Source organism: Carassius auratus, chromosome 5, assembly GCF_003368295.1.
Source record: "Carassius auratus strain Wakin chromosome 5, ASM336829v1, whole genome shotgun sequence".
Classification (NCBI taxonomy): Eukaryota; Metazoa; Chordata; class Actinopteri; order Cypriniformes; family Cyprinidae; genus Carassius; species Carassius auratus.
This window is the reverse complement of record NC_039247.1, coordinates 29,917,908-29,934,658: the sequence shown is the minus strand read 5'-3', so window position 1 is coordinate 29,934,658 and position 16,751 is coordinate 29,917,908.

Sequence of the window (16,751 nt, the reverse complement as noted above, 5' to 3'; positions counted from 1 at the left end):
CTGTCAGCCAGTTTCCTCGCCTTCCAAGTTCTAGTTCCTGTTCCTGTTCCTTTCCCTGTTTGTTTGTTTGTTTTGGATGGATTTTTGGTTTTGACCCTCTACTTGTTAGGTTTGAAATTTGGATTACCCATTAAACTCACACTACATTTGGATCTCTCATGTCCTGTGTTTCCCTGGGTTCCCGATCGTAACACAAACACACCTAGAATTTGTGCGCAATCTGAGAAACCACTTTAATCGTTGGTGTACAGCAGTAGACATTAACACATTAGAGGATTTGATTCACTTGATAGTGTTGGAAAAATTTAGAAATTCAGTCCCACATCATATAGCTATGTATATCAGTGAGTATAATGTTAAAACTCCAGAAAAAGCAGCTGTGTTGGCCGACGATTTTGTGCTGACCCATAAAACTGCATTTGTTGATTGGCATGCTCATGACGTTCTGTCTAATGTGTCTCTGTCCAAGCCTTTGTCTAAATTTAACCCTGTTTTCACAGGAAAGTTTGACCCAAGTAAGACTTGCAATTATTGTCATGAGAAAGGACATTGGAAAGCAGATTGTTCTGTCTTTAAAAATAAGTCTAAACGTTCTGCATTGAGTTCACTTGTTAAGCCTGCTGCTCTTGCGACCTCGGTCCTGTCTGTAGGGAGTGAAATTGTTGAGAAGCAAAATATTAATGTTGATCTTTCTTTCTTCTTACTCTCCTTTTTATTACAGAAGGTTGTGTCTCCGACTGGAGAGAAAGAGGAAGTCTTCGTTAAAATTTTGCGATACACTGGTGCCATGGATTCATTCATTCTAGAATCAGTTTTGCCTTTTTCTTCGCATTGTCATACTGGTGAGAATGTTTTAATTCAGAGAATAGGTCTGAATACTTTACCTGCACCTGTTCATAAGGTAAAACTTCAGTCCGATTTGATTAGATGGTAAGACCAGCTTTGCCAGTTGAGGGGGTCCATATTATTTTGGGAAACGGACTGGTATAGTGACCTCTAAAAATCAAATCGAAACTGAACCTACTAATTTGTGTCAGGACACAGTATGTGCAGTGACCCGTGCAATGAAAACTGGCAAGTCAGGAATTGTGTGATCAAAAAGAGAGCCAATCTAATAAAATATGAACTAATTTATTTTTGCCTAATCTGTCTGCTCTGTCTTTTCCTGTCTCTGCAGAGGGATTGGGAAAAAAACAGCGAAGTAACTCTTCCAGCAGAAGAGCCTAATGTTGTCTGTGGATATTTTGTTCAAAATGGAGTGTTAATGAGGAAGTGGATTCCTCACAAGGATTTCATTGGTGATCCTGTTTTCCAAGCAGTGGTAGTAAGTTTCGACAAATGATGATAGAAATTGGGCATGATCAATCAGGTCATCAGGGAGTGTGTAAAACTTACGATCGTTTGTTGCGATATCTTTTTTGGCCACGTTTAAAACATGGCATCTCTGCCTACATTAGGACATGTAAAACCTGTCAATTAATGAATAAGCTGAATAAGGTATTGAAACCTGTTCCTTTGAAACCAATTGTAGCTACTGGTGAACCTTTTGAACATCTTATTGTCAATTGTGTAGGACCACTTCCTCATTCAAAGTCAGGTAGCACTTATTTGTTCACAGTGATGTGTTTGAATACACGCTTTCCTGCGGCATGCCCACTGCATACCATTACGTCTCATTCTATTGTGAAAGCTTTAACCCAATTTATATCAGTCTTTGGAATTCCAAAAATTGTCCAAAGTGATCAGGGTTCAAACCTAATTTCTCATCTCTTCTAAGTGTTAAAACAGCTGCATATTTATGATCATTAGAAGAATTATTCATAAATTAATCATAAATTTGCTGCATATTTATGATTATTAGAAGAATTATTGTGAAATACTATTTGTTGTTTATATTTTGGATTTGTTAAAAAGAGGAACTGTGACTTGACGCAACAAAACCTACTAACACCGAGAATGTAAACAGTGGCACTATTAGTAGTGTATCAGCTTGGCCCACTGTATACATTAAAAAAATAGTTCTGCCCAGACGGTATCACTGAGACATATAGTTAATATCAGTTATAAGCAGCATGCACGATACAAGGAAATGGTCTGTAATATCATCACTTTGAGGTATAATATCTATTGCAGTAAGATCGATTCCATGTGATATAATTAAATCTAGTGTATGATTAAAACGATGAGTGGGCCTGGTGACATTTTGCTTGACTCCAAAGGAGTTTATTAGGTCAGTAACGCAAGTCCTAATGTATCATTTGCATTATCAACGTGAATATTAAAGTCTCCCATGATTAGCGCCTTATTAACTGTAACTAGAAGGTCTGAGAGGAAATCTGCAAATTCTTTTAGGAATTCTGTATACGGCCTTGGTGGTCTATACACAGTTGCCAGAGCAAGAGATACATTAGATTTCTCATGTGGGTTTAGATCAAATGTTGACAATGCATGAAAGCCTCTCATGGTTTAAATAAAAAAATTTATTGGGGTATTCACTAATGGTATTTTTATATAATGTTATAACAAACAAAACACCTTTTACATGAAAACACACTTTATATGAAAAACTATCCTTTAGTACAGATACACATTATTATCCAATGAGGCATGTGTGGCGGAACGAGGGGAGCTCGTAATTTGTGGGGCACTAGGGCCTAGCTATTTAGAATAGAATAACTACAACTTTACGGAAACCGACTACACCACTCTAACATCACAGAGAATGAATGATACTCTTTATCTTAAGACACACAAGTTCGTTGCACTAGTAAGGAACAGAGACATGCAAATCATACAAAAGGAGTTCTTTATTATTAAAAGCAGACAGGAGTAAACCGGGTGTACCAGGCAAAACTCCTCACGGCGTCTGACCATAGAATGTATGTGTTATAGAAGGCAGAGGAAAAATACAATCATTCAAAAGTCAATCACTACAGAACATACAATAAGACCTTACACTCAAAAGCTTTTCAGCTGAGGGCTAAAGAACAAGAAACCAAACCACACACTGTAGAGTAAACTATCACTCACACACAAAATCTGTGCGTCTCACTGCACACAGCACCCAGTGTTCAAACCACCACCAGCACGCTGAGGAAAAGGAGGATTCCTGACTGAAGCCCCCGGCATCTAGCAGAAAGAGTTTACAGTTGCTTACACACACACACACACACACACACACACACACAAAATAAAAAAGAACACAATGAAGTCAATATAAACAGCAACAAAACTAAAATAATAATACTAACAATACTAGTAATAATAACACAATAAGAAACCAAAAACACTTAACTGAAAACTATAATTCACACTAACACAATCTCAAAACAAAAAGAAAAACAAAGCAAATTACTAGTAACATCATCCAACCCACATAACAAACCACTCTCACAAATCAGACTAAATGAAACAGACAAAAGTCACAAAACCGTAGGTTGTAGGACAACGGCGATTCCTCGCATTAAATACGGACAAAAAGGCAGAGAGGAAAAGATCTCAGACACCTTAGAAAATGGAAACACAATGGTTAAACGCCCGCCTGAATGCCCAATGGTCTCGACCCAATCAGGAAAAGACTCACCCGCCGATAGAACCATGTCAATCACTTGAAACAAACCACTCTCGATCTCTCGTTGATTTGTTGTGATCCTGCAGCGTCACACAAGTTGGTTTACATGTGCCTGAAATACACTAAAAACCCATACCCACTCGTCAGAATCCCGACCAGACAGTTGGTTCCCACAAATTACTGCAATAACAGCTTACCGAAAGAAATCATTTCAGGAGCACGCAAAAGCTGGCATACAGCCACAATCAAATCACCCGCACGTTGGAAGCAAATGGGAACCCCCCGAGTCAATCGGAGGTGACGTATGTCTCGACATGAATGGAAATGCGCTATTTATAGCCTAATCGAAAATGACGCGTCACCCCAACAAAGAGGAAATTTGTAGGCGGCAAATTCTAATTAAATAATTAGTATTCATACAAACATGGGAAGAGAACGTCTGGTCACAATCTACCCCTGACATTTTCATCGTCGGCCCGACGATGAATACTTTTTATACATCTATGATCTTAATGCAAGGGTCGAAACCAATGCAACCACAGCACTAGATACCGGACTATTGCCTGTACCCACTTCGTACCTTGGTCTTTCTATTGTGCGAGGGAGGTGATGTGGATTTGAATGGTACCCTGCCATCAACCTCCTTGTACGCCTTACCCCCGTATCCTCCTCGAGAGGAGTAAGCTCTGGTGACCCTAATCCCACCATCACATTACCTGGGGCAGGTACTATAACCTCTGTATACTCTGCCTCCTCTTGAAGACCATCTGTAAAAGTTTGGTCCCCTCCGGCAACTCCTGATGGGGTCTCAACTGGTGGTAATGACCTTTGCCCCTCCTGAGGGGTCTCAGGCATTACTACAAACCAATCTCCAGTCTCCTCTTCTTCGTCAGTGGGTGCTATTGGCTCCAACATACTACACTTAAGGGGGTCAACCAAAGGACTTTTACCAACCCATGGTTTTATTGCAGAGCAATGTACTTGTCTCACTTTACCCAGATTGTCCACTGGTGCAATAGAATATACCTGCTCACCTGCTCTTACAATCTGATATACTAATGGGCCCCAGAGATCGTGTATCTTATGTCTACCTCTCACATTAAAAGCTCGAAGGAGCACCAACTGACCCTCCCGTAAGGGTTCCTCCCGGACCTGTCTATCATGACGGGCCTTGCGGCGGTCCGCCGCAGTCCTTAGCTGCTCTCTCACCCCCTCGAAAGCTACTTTGAGCCTATTCTGGTGTTCTAATACCCACCTCTGCACACAGCCGGCCTCCGGCTCCTGGACTCTCCCAAGCAGAAAATCCACTGGGAGCCGAGGTTCCTGGCCAAACATCAAAAAGTGCGGGGATTCTCCAGTACTCTGATGGGGGGTACTATTATATGAAAATAACACCTGGGGAAGACACAGTGGCCAGTCACCCTTCTGAGAGTCGGGCAAAGAACGCAACAGATCGTGCAAGGTCCTATTAAACCGCTCGCACTGTCCGTTACCAGCCGGATGGTATGGAGTAGTGCGAGACTTCTCAACACCGTACAAGCGGCAAAGCTGTTGGATAAGGGTGGCCTCAAAGTTCTGACCCTGGTCTGAATGGATACGACTCGGAACACCGAGTCGGCAAAACCATTCAGATACCAGAACCTGTGCCACAGTCTCTGCCCGCTGATCTCTGGTAGCCACACCCCACGTATATTTAGAGAATACATCAGTCATGACCATAACGTTCTCAATACCAGACTGGGAAGGCTCCAGAACTGTAAAAATCACTGGCCAGAACTTCATTCGGCCGGGAAGCCATCAAGTGCCCCATGAAACTACTGTGTGTCGAGGGAAGGCCCTTCGCATGCGGTCACCTCTCACATTGCTGGCACCAACGTGCAATCTCAGAAGACATGTCTGGCCAATAGCACCGTTGTCGCACCAACTGAGTCGTCCGTTCCACACCCTGATGTCTGTGCTGCTGATGTAACTGTGTCAAAACTTCCTCCTTCATAGCCATAGGCAATAACACCTGCAGTGTTTCTTCCCCACCGTCTGGGCACCTTACCCAACGGTACATTACATCATCCCGCTCCACCAATCGGTCCCACTGCCGAAGCATCGTGACCACTGGTTTTGGCAACTGCTTGCGCTCTTCTGGTGTTGGAAGTGCCTGTCGTCGCCAGAACCTTAACAGTTCTGCAATATGTAGATCGGCCCTCTGACCTGAGCGCATATCTACAAAGGGTGGACCTGGGAACACTGTTACCTGGCTCACCTGGGCCACCGGTCCCCCATGGGCTAATTGAGCTATCCTTTCAGGGATAGCCTGCCCCGGCACTAGACTTTGAATGTCTTCCCTTGTAAGTGGATTCTGTCTAGACAAGGCATCCGCATTTCTATTACAGTGACCGGACCTATACCTAATCTCAAAATCGAAAGCAGCCAACTGAGCAGCCCAATGCTGTTCGGTGGCACCCAGTTTGGCTGTAAGAACATGACTAAGAGGGTTGTTGTCTGTAAATACCAGACATTTATGGCCCAACAGGTACTCCCTAAATTTTTCTGTCATGGCCCACTTGAGTGCCAGAAATTCCAGTTTCATAGAGCTATAATTGTCCATACGGTGCTCAGTGGGCCGAAGACCACGACTAGCATATGCTATTGGTCGTACCTTTCCTCCCTGCTCCTGGGACAGTACTGCCCCCAAACCCCCATAGCTGGCATCAACCTCCAGGACAAAAGGCAAGGAGAAATCTGCATAGGCAAGCACCGGGGCCACAGACAGTCGCTGCTTAAACTCCTCAAAGCTCTGTTGACACTGTATAGACCAGGCATCGGCAAAGTCCTGCTCCGAACACCTCCGACGTTTTGGATTGGTCAGCCTTGCTACTAGCCCATGTAACGGGGCAGCTACTTTTGCAAACCCCTCCACGAACCGACGGTAGTAGCTGGCAAATCCCAGGAAGGAACGCACCTCGCCAGCAGTAGTGGGACAACGCCACTGGGTCACTGCCTCAACCTTACTTGGGTCTGTAGCGACCCCTTCAGACGAGAGCACATGACCCAAATACTTTACTCTCTTCTGGAAAAATGAACATTTCCCCAATTTAGCTTTTAATCCCTCCCTCTGAAGGCGATTCAGGACCACCTCCATCCGAGAGAGATGTTGATCTACTGAGGCTGAAAACACAACTATATCGTCGAGGTACAAAAGGAGGGACTGTCCCTGTTGATCACCAAACAGTCTTTGCATCAAACGCTGGAAGGTGCTAGGAGCATTACACAGACCAAAGGGCATCCTGTTCCATTCGAACAAGCCAAATGGAGTACAGAAGGCCGTTTTGTATCTATCCCCCTCCGTAACAGGTACCTGATTGTACCCACTGGCGAGGTCCATGGTAGAAAACCATTTGGCACCCGTCAGTGAGTCCAAGGTCTCCTCGATACGAGGTAATGGAAAAGCATCCTTCCTTGTGCTCGCATTCAGACGGCGGTAGTCTACACACAAGCGCAGACTACATCCTTCTTTCTCACGAGCACGATGTGTGATGCATAGGGACTACTGCTCTCCCTAATTATTTGTGCCTCAAGGAGCTGATTCATATGCGCTTTCACTACCTGATACTCGGACGGAGGTATCCGCCGATGTCGCTGCCTAATGGGAGTATGGTCTACAAGGGGTATGTCGTGATAAATGAGACCTGTGCACCCAAGGTCCCCCTCATATGTGGAAAACACAGACTCATAGTTTAACAGCAAAGCCCAAACTTTAACCTGGTCTGCCATTGGCAGTACAGACAGATCAAGGGAATCAATCTGATCCCGCACTGGAGTAACTCGAGCTGCCTGTATGCTTGCGGACACTGCCCCCGCTGAACCTCGCTAACCTCAGAAGGCAAACTCACCACATCCACACATCTTAACGCACCAATAGTAACTCGTGGATACAAAACGATATCCGTTGTACCGGCATTTACTACCGGTATATATACCGTTCCTCGGACCACTCTCACCAGGGCAGGGGATGCTAACAAACCTGCTGGGAGACCTACCTCTGGTGGTTCGAATAAGACTGCCCCACTGGAATACTGGGTTGAACAGGTAGCAGCTACCAGCTTTAATGTCCCCCCGGGAATACGATTCACATGGCGACCTCGTACCCTGACTTGACCCCTAACAGTTACGACAGGCTTAATATCGGCCTGATGGCAGTGTTGCAGTGCCTGTGTAATGAATGAAGGAGCCTGTGTCACAGCCGGAAGCTCGAAGAGGGCAGAGCCATGCTGGCCAAAGAGCTCCCGGTAGCAGCGGCCCAAAACATTAATCCCCAAAACCCCAGGGACTCGGCCAGCCAAACCACCAGGAGGATCCCGGACCACCAAGACCCCACACCCCAAGATCAACCGACCACAAAGTTCAATATCTAACTCCAGGTACCCTATATACGGAATCGAGAAACCGTTCGCTGCTCGCAGTTGCAACCACTGGCATGAAAGGAGACGTTCGGGTCCCCAATGCTTAAAATAAGTAGTAAAACAACTTTCTGTGACAGTCGTCACCATAGAGCCAGTGTCCACTAGACAAGACACAGGAACACCTCCCATGTGGACAATGAGCTGTGGACAAGATGACACCAGACGAGCAAGTGAGTCTGGGCTAATCAGGTGACTTGAGCCCCTCCCTTCCCCAACCGAGCAGTGGCTCAACCGCTCGATGGGTATTAGTTTTCCGGCGGCTGGCTGGCTGGAGCCGGTCCCCCTCCCCGGGGTGGACCTGCCGGCATGGTAGACTGAAACCGTGTAGCTCTACGCTCCCCCTCGCACTCTCTTGAGAAATGTCCCGGCTGGTTACACCGCCTGCAAATAATATGACTAAATCGCTGTACTCCACCCCCCAGTTGAGTTCTCTGATTATGGGCTAAACTTTGAGTAAGTTGATTTAATTGTTGTTGTTGCATTTTCATCATCTCCTTTAATCCACGCAACTCAGATGACCCTCCTGGAAGGTTACTACCCGGCTGCGACTGTCCATGCATGCCATATTGTATACAATGTGCCGTTGGAACGGAATAGCTACGTCCCCTTGCACCCCCGGGGGTCCCCTCTCGCTCCCAACGAATTGCCTCACTACACACTTCAAGCAACGTACTATCAGGGCTACGTCGAACTAACTGTTTTAACTCACGTCTAAGTGTATTATCGCTAACATTTTCCACGAACTGATCTCGTAACAGAGCACCAGCGTTAGACATTTCATGTGGCTCCTGTTCTTTAACTTTTTCCCATAGGCTCATCAGGGCCAGGGAGAATTCCACAAGAGTCTCCCCTTCCTGCTGCCGCCTAGAGAAGAATAGTTCTTGTAACGCTACATACGATCGCGTACACCCGTACAATTCGCGCAATGCCGCAATAATTTGGTCTGGATGTCGCCGCTCTGCCCCCGAACGATAACGAAGCTCTTCGCGCGCCTCACCCTCTAAATGATCGATTAAAAAGATGGCTTGGTCAACGGTAGACATATGACGTGCCCTCATACAAGCACGTGCCTCCTCTACCCATTCATTAACATCAATGCCAGTCCTGCCATAAAATTTTGGGCGCTTACGATCCCTCGGGATAAACACAAATCGCTCGGGTGGGCCGGTATCAGGGAATGAAGGACTAACTGCTGGAGGAGTCGCAGCAACAGGTGGATCAGCACTATGAGCTGGCCGCACAGCGGGTGGCCCCTGTCGCAACTGCTCATTATCAGTCCGCAGCTGAGCTACCAACGCCCAAATCGAGCCAAAATCGAAGAAAGCGGCTCACCGCCCAAGCACTACTGGCCACGGAGGGTCGCCGTTGTCCTGTTCTTACAAACCACCACCAGCACGCTGAGGAAAAGGAGGATTCCTGACTGAAGCCCCCGGCATCTAGCAGAAAGAGTTTACAGTTGCTTACACACACAAAATAAAAAAAAGAACACAATGAAGTCAATATAAACAGCAACAAAACTAAAATAATAATACTAACAATACTAGTAATAAGGGGAAGTTGTGGCCTAATGGTTAGAGGGTTGGATTCCCAATCAAAGGGTTGTGAGTTCTAGTCTCGGGCCGGACGGAATTGTGGGTGGGGGGAGTGCATGAACAGCTCTCTCTCCACCTTCAATACCACGACTTAGGTGCCCTTGAGCAAGGCACTGAACCCCCAACTGCTCCCCGGGCGCCGCAGCATAAATGGCTTCCCACTGCTCCGGGTGTGTGCGTGTGTGTTCACTGCTCTGTGTGTGTGCATTTCGGATGGGTTAAATGCAGAGCACAAATTCTGAGTATGGGTCACCATACTTAGCTGAATGTCACTTCACTTCACTTTTTTAATAATAACACAATAAGAAGAAACCAAAAACACTTAACTGAAAACTATAATTCACACTAACACAATCTCAAAACAAAAAGAAAAACAAAGCAAATTACTAGTAACATCATCCATCCCACATAACAAACCACTCTCACAAATCAGACTAAATGAAACAGACAAAAGTCACAAAACCGTAGGTTGTAGGACAACGGCGATTCCTCGCATTAAATACGGACAAAAAGGCAGAGAGGAAAAGATCTCAGACACCTTAGAAAAGGGAAACACAATGGTTAAACGCCCGCCTGAATGCCCAATGGTCTCGACCCAATCAGGAAAAGACTCACCCGCCGATAGAACCATGTCAATCACTTGAAACAAACCACTCTAGATCTCTCGTTGATTTGTTGTGATCCTGCAGCGTCACACAAGTTGGTTTACATATGCCTGAAATACACTAAAAACCCATACTCACTCGTCAGAATCCCGACCAGACAGTTGGTTCCCACAAATTACTGCAATAACAGCTTACCGAAAGAAATCATTTCAGGAGCACGCAAAAGCTGGCATACAGCCGCAATCAAATCACCCGCACGTTGGAAGCAAATGGGAACCCCCCCGAGTCAATCGGAGGTGACGTATGTCTCGACATGAATGGAAATGCGCTATTTATAGCCTAATCGAAAATGACGCGTCACCCCAACAAAGAGGAAATTTGTAGGCGGCAAATTCTAATTAAATAATTAGTATTCATACAAACATGGGAAGAGAGCGTCTGGTCACACATGCAGTAGGAGGTAGATTTATTTAACCAATAGTAAAAACCAAATCAATTCAACGTTCAGTAAGGTATAGAGCAATGTGTGAATGGAACTTTCTCCCAAATACTATTAAACAATAAAACACTTTGTATGGTTTAAAAAAATCACTTAAAAATATTACCTTCAAAGAAACATATACAGTTAAGGAGATATTGATATAGATCTATTCGGAGCGGCACAATTTATTTTTATTTTTTTATTGTTATTTTGAGATCAATGGTATTAACTGTATAATATGTATTTCAAATGTAATGTAATGTCTCTTACGTATGGTGTGTCATAAATTGTATTGTCACATGGCAGATTATAGGACCCCGGGAAGAATAGCTTTTAGCTTATGTTGAAGCTAATGGGGATCCAAATAAAGCAAACAAAAAGTTGTTTGGACTCTCATTCTGACGGCACCCATTCACTTCAGGGGATCCACTGGTGAGCAAGTGATGTAATGTTACATTTTTCCAAATCTGCTCTGATGAAGAAACCAACTCATCTACATCTGGGATGGCCCAACAGTAGGCACATTTTTAGCTAATTTTATTTTTTGTGTGAGCTATTAAAAGTGGTTCACACAGCTCATGTACTATACTCCAAGTCTTCTGAAGGCATTCAGGAAAATACTTACATATAAAAGATGTAATATTGAGTAAATAATGACAATTTTCATTTTAGACTGAACTGTTCCTTTAAGGCTCAGAATCATTTTCAAACAAAACGTGTATTTGCTTAACTACATATGACGTTTGCAGCCTACACTGTAGTGTTAGATAACCTAGATCTTTATAGTCAAATCTCAAGTCCGTGTGTTGGAGGGGGACCTGGGGACTGAGGCAGAGCCGGTGGGGTGGGAACCCAGGGCAGAACCACGATCGTGAGTGGACAACGCCGCATCTGTGAATCGTGAGCGGCACCCACCGCCTCATCGGGGGACTTGTGAGCTGCAAATGGCGCCTCCTCGGGGGACTCGTGAGCTGCAAACGGCGCCTCCTCAGGGCACTCTTGAATGGCACCCACCGCCTCCTCGGGTGACTCGTGAACGGTGTAACGGAAACAGGTCAATTTAGCTCAAAGGGAATCATTTAATAATTTAAAGGGAATTTGAACAGAATCACTGTTTCACGGCTGATCACTGAGACGCCCTGCGATTCACTGAACGAGCCGTTTAACATCAAATCTGCGCTGGATATTAATATCCAAAGTATAGTGAAAACACTATCAATTAGCACAGTAACAAGATCGGCAGTTTAAGACATTAACTTGTAAGCACAAAACACAAGATACTTCTCTTTTCAATATGAATAAGGCTTTATTAAATAAATCTAAGACATATAAACTAATCTAACACATAAACGCACGCACTCACACATTCACACAAGTGGCAAGAAGATCGAAAGTTAGGAAAAGATGAGTTTAAGAGAATGGAAATGTGGAATCCCAAGTTTACAGCAATACGTTGCATAGACATGAACAACCATCAATCACTTAATTAATGCTCGCATTGAGTTCCTCAGTGGGGTTAAAATTATATTAGATACACCAGCACAAATGTCTGAGGGTACATTGCCTTGGTTTCCTGTGAAAGGGAGTCCCGTTGAAAGGGCTATCCCGGTGTCGCTGATTGGCTGGAAGTTCAGTAGTCGCTGAAGTGACGTCTTGGGAAGCCCGTGGTTGTTAGCCGTTGGCTAAAAGTGCAGAGTCGTGTGCGCTGGTTGAAGTTGAATGGGCACCCGAGGTCAGGCGTCGGAGACTCAACGTTACAAAACTTAACTCAGAACACGAAACTCTCAAACGGAAAAGAAAATAAATAAAGTTTGATGAGACAAGGTTGTGTTCCTTCTCATCGTGGCTAAGTAGCAGCAGGCTTGCAGGCCGAAGCACGCTGGAACCGCGCTCAAACAGTGATGACTAAACAGCATGGCTAGAGAAGCTAAAGCTAGGTAGCAAAGCTACAAGCTAAGAGCTAAGAGCAGGCATGACTGATAGCACAAGCAAGGCTAGAACTAAAAGCAAAGATTTTATGGTTTCCTAAGTATTTAAACTGGCCTGTTGGCCACACCTCAAATGTTGTCTTGACCAATCAGATATTGTCTTGGCTCGGGGGTATCATAAATCATATGTTTATCTTACCAAGCATGTGGTCCGAATTTTCCTGCCTTGCAGGGTCTAATTTTGGACATGATTCCTATTACCAGGTTATGATATATTTGACAAATAAATGATTGTCAGGACAATATCAAGCAAGCAGATTCGATCACACACATACCAAACATAACTATGAATCGTTAAGCTATCCCATAGTTATTAAAAAAAAACATACACAATAAGTGATTATACCATGATAGTCAAATGTGTGGGTTACACATAAATTAATATGGAGTGAAGCGATGGACTGATTCATTTATAAGTCTTTTTGAGTTCATTCTGGTCCATATATATGTACAAAAGACAGTTTCTTTGTCATTCTCTGACATAGGGTTGTTCTGTGGAGACAGAGGCTACAAGTCCCCTTCCCCCTTAGGAATTTCAGTCTGGTTCTGCTAGGTGGGGGGGGAGTCATTGGAAGTGTTTAACTCGATCTCATGGGTTTACATGTGATGTCCAGCGTTGCATTTCCATTACGAATAACACATTTGACACCAAATTTCTCTTCTTCGAATTTAAATTGTAAATAATTGTTCTAGTGGTGTTAATGTTGAAAGCTGTTGTGTTAACAAGTAGGTTGCTCATCTTGCTTGGGACTTGTGGCACAGAATGTTTTATGACTTCCTGAGGAATTCGGCTCATGTTTCAACACAGCTCTGATCGACTCTTCAATTTGTCTGGTTCGAATCATTTTTGTTACAACGGCACCCACCGCCTTTGGAGGCCTCGTGAACGGCAAGCCCCGCCTCCTCAGGGGCCTCGTGAACGGCAAGCCCCGCCTCCTCGGGGGGACTCGTGAGCGGCACCCGCCGCCTCCTCCTCGGGGGACTCGTGAACGGCATCCGCCCCCTCCTCGGGGGCCTCATGAACGGCAAGCCCCGGATTCTCGGTGGACTCGTGAGCGACACCTGCCGCCTCCTCGGGGGACTCTTGAACAGCATCCACCGCCTCCTCGGGGGAATCGTAAATGGCATCCGCCGCCTCCTCGAGGGACTCGTGAATGGCACCCGCCACCTCCTCGGGGGACTCGTGAACGGCACCCGCCGCCTCATGGGAAACATCCACGAGCTCGGCCGCCTCGCCTGGAACTTCCTGGGTCGGCACCCCCACCCTGACGGCTGAGCCACTCAACTCCAGAGCCAGGTTTACGTAGTCCTCCAGCTTCTCGTCGGGGTGCCAGTATGGCATGGAAGATTTAAAGGGCTCGGCCAGTCCTCCCCAGAAGAAGACCATAAGACAGGTCTTCTCTGTCACCGACAACCGAGCCGCCCCCACGAAGTCCCAGGCATAGTCCTTGATGCATCGTTCTCCCTGGCGGACATCGAGGAACCTCCCTGCTGGACCCATGCTTGCTGCCTGGATTCTGTTATGGCGCAGTAGAGACGGAGCCGAGGAAAGAACAAGGTCAGGGTCCAGATGCAGGGAATAACTTACTTTAATCAGAACAGAACAAAAAGGCCAACAAGGCAAAACAAAACGGGCTCAAACACGATCACTGGGAAACCACACACATCTCGAGGAACACTATAGAAATAACAATCAACAATTCACAAGTACAATTAAACCAGGCAGGCAGAGTGGTGGGAGTGAGGAGAATATATGTTCGTGAACAAATGGGGAACTGTTGAGTGTGTCTAAGTGAGTGAGTGGATGCAACAGGTGTACCGAGTGAACCAGGTGTATAGTGTATGGTGAATGAGTCCGGGAGATGGGGAAGTGGCCCTCTGGTGGTGAGAGGGAGGAACACCGGGTCCGGACTCATGACAAAATCTACACTTAAACCCAGATAGCCAATTGAAACGTAATTGTGCACCAGTTTAAACTGTTTTAACAGTAACTCAAGCAAATACTTCTTCTGAATGAATCCACTTCTCAGTTAGTCATAAATCCTCATTAGATTTTCCACTTGCACAATATCCTACTTCTGGCTCAAATGTTGTGTGAGTAACGTGTGTGACAACAAACAAAAGTGCTTATTGAAACTCCAAGGGACTCTGAGTTTCCTGCGTAAATTTGGATTTCAAGCTCACCCACATGACTTGACATGAAAGCGAAGGACCTTTTCACAACAGCACTTGGAGCACACTGACCAGCCAAGCATTTCATAAGCAAGAAAATGAGTTAAAGTGTCTATGGCGTATGCTCAGGCCAGTAAATGCAGCAGAAATGGAGTGAGAAGGTAAATCCACAATGCTTTCAATGCATGTCCGTCTCCTCGCTGCTGAAGAGGGTCCTCAAGATCACCTTTCGCCCTGATAACCACTGAAACACTGGCACTGGAAGTCTTCACTCATCCGCCACTGCTCTTCCTCAGTCACATCTCCCTTCACACGCAGTTCACTCCCCTCACCTACCATTGTGTGCGTCTGTGAGTCAAGATGCAGAGATCAGTCTCTGTCAGTTTTTTTCCTTTGATTGAAAGTTGTGAAAATGCTATTGTAGAGTTTTTCTTTTGCTATTTGAGTATGAGAATGCAAAAATATATTTGTGATACTCTCCCATTCACTGCTGTCGAAGTTTAACCAAGACAACTTACGCTGTTAGAAACTGGTTTATTAAGCTAAATACAGCTATCTTGAGGCTTATCAATTTCTTAATGTCCTGTGTGAATTCTCCCAATCAGTTACCACTGTTTAGAACAGGAAGGAAAATGTTACTATTAATTGCATTGTACATAAAATATAATTTAATTTATTTGTTTAAATTGTATTATTGTTTTAGGTACATGAAATATATTTTTTTTAAGTTCTAATATAATTGAGTCACATTTATTTGTTTACAATTTTACCAAGGTGTAAATGTGTTTTTTTTTATAGCAATATTAACACTGATGTTTCTATGAATGCGATTGTGATGTGCAGTATTGACTATTTAAGGTGATTATGGATATTGTTGTAGTTTATCAATAAACTATGTTTATAACTCATTTGTTTTATTTTTTCAGTTTGTTTTTTAAAATCATTAAAAATCTCAATAACAGGAAAAATAAACTTTGGGGGGGGGGGGGTGGTGAATGTTAAAGAACTGAAATTAGGGGGGGGGTGAAATGCTCGTTTTCACTCAATATCCTGTTAATCTTGAGTACCTATAGAGTAGTACTGCATCCTTCATAACTCCAAAAAGTCTTTACTTTTATTATATTCATAAGAGAAAGATAGTCTGTAACGATTTTTCCCGGAAAAATACGACCGGCTGGAGGCGTGATGTGTGGGCGGAGCTAAAGAGTGCCAGTAGGCTTTTGCGTTGAGACCGTTTGGAAGCTGTGACATTACGTGAGGACAAAACCAACCAAAACAAACCATGGCTAACAGTCAGATTCAGTTTCAATTTCACATTCAATTTTTCTTTTTTTTTTTTCTTTTCTTTTTTAAGCTGTACATGTGGAAAGTGCAGTTTGATGACAACATCGCATGTTGTTTACTTGATGTGCTTACGCACCGATAGCTATGTTAACAACACAGAGATATTTGAAGCAGTTTTACTCACCGCCTGCGGTTCCAACACACGATCGTGACCCTTTTTCGTTGGGACTGCATTATCCTTAAGAAATAAACGATGTGCAAATCCGGCGTCAAACTGGGCCTTGTTTGTAAAACAAGCATCTTCGAAATGCAGGGAACAAACACAAACACAAACACAAACACTTGCACAACTCCGTTGATGCTCTGTAAAAATAAACTCCATCCACTGGTCCCTTAATGCTGTTTTTTTTTTTTGTAATCTGTGCAAACGTACAACTTAATTTTTGAAACTTTGTCCATGTTTAGCATGGGAATCCAACTCTTTAACAGTGTAAAAAACTCAGTATGCATGAAATAGCATTTCACCCCCCCTTTAATAAAATGGTTCCTCCAGGGTACCATTGAAAGTACCTGAGAGAACCACCCCATTTAAAGCGGTGCC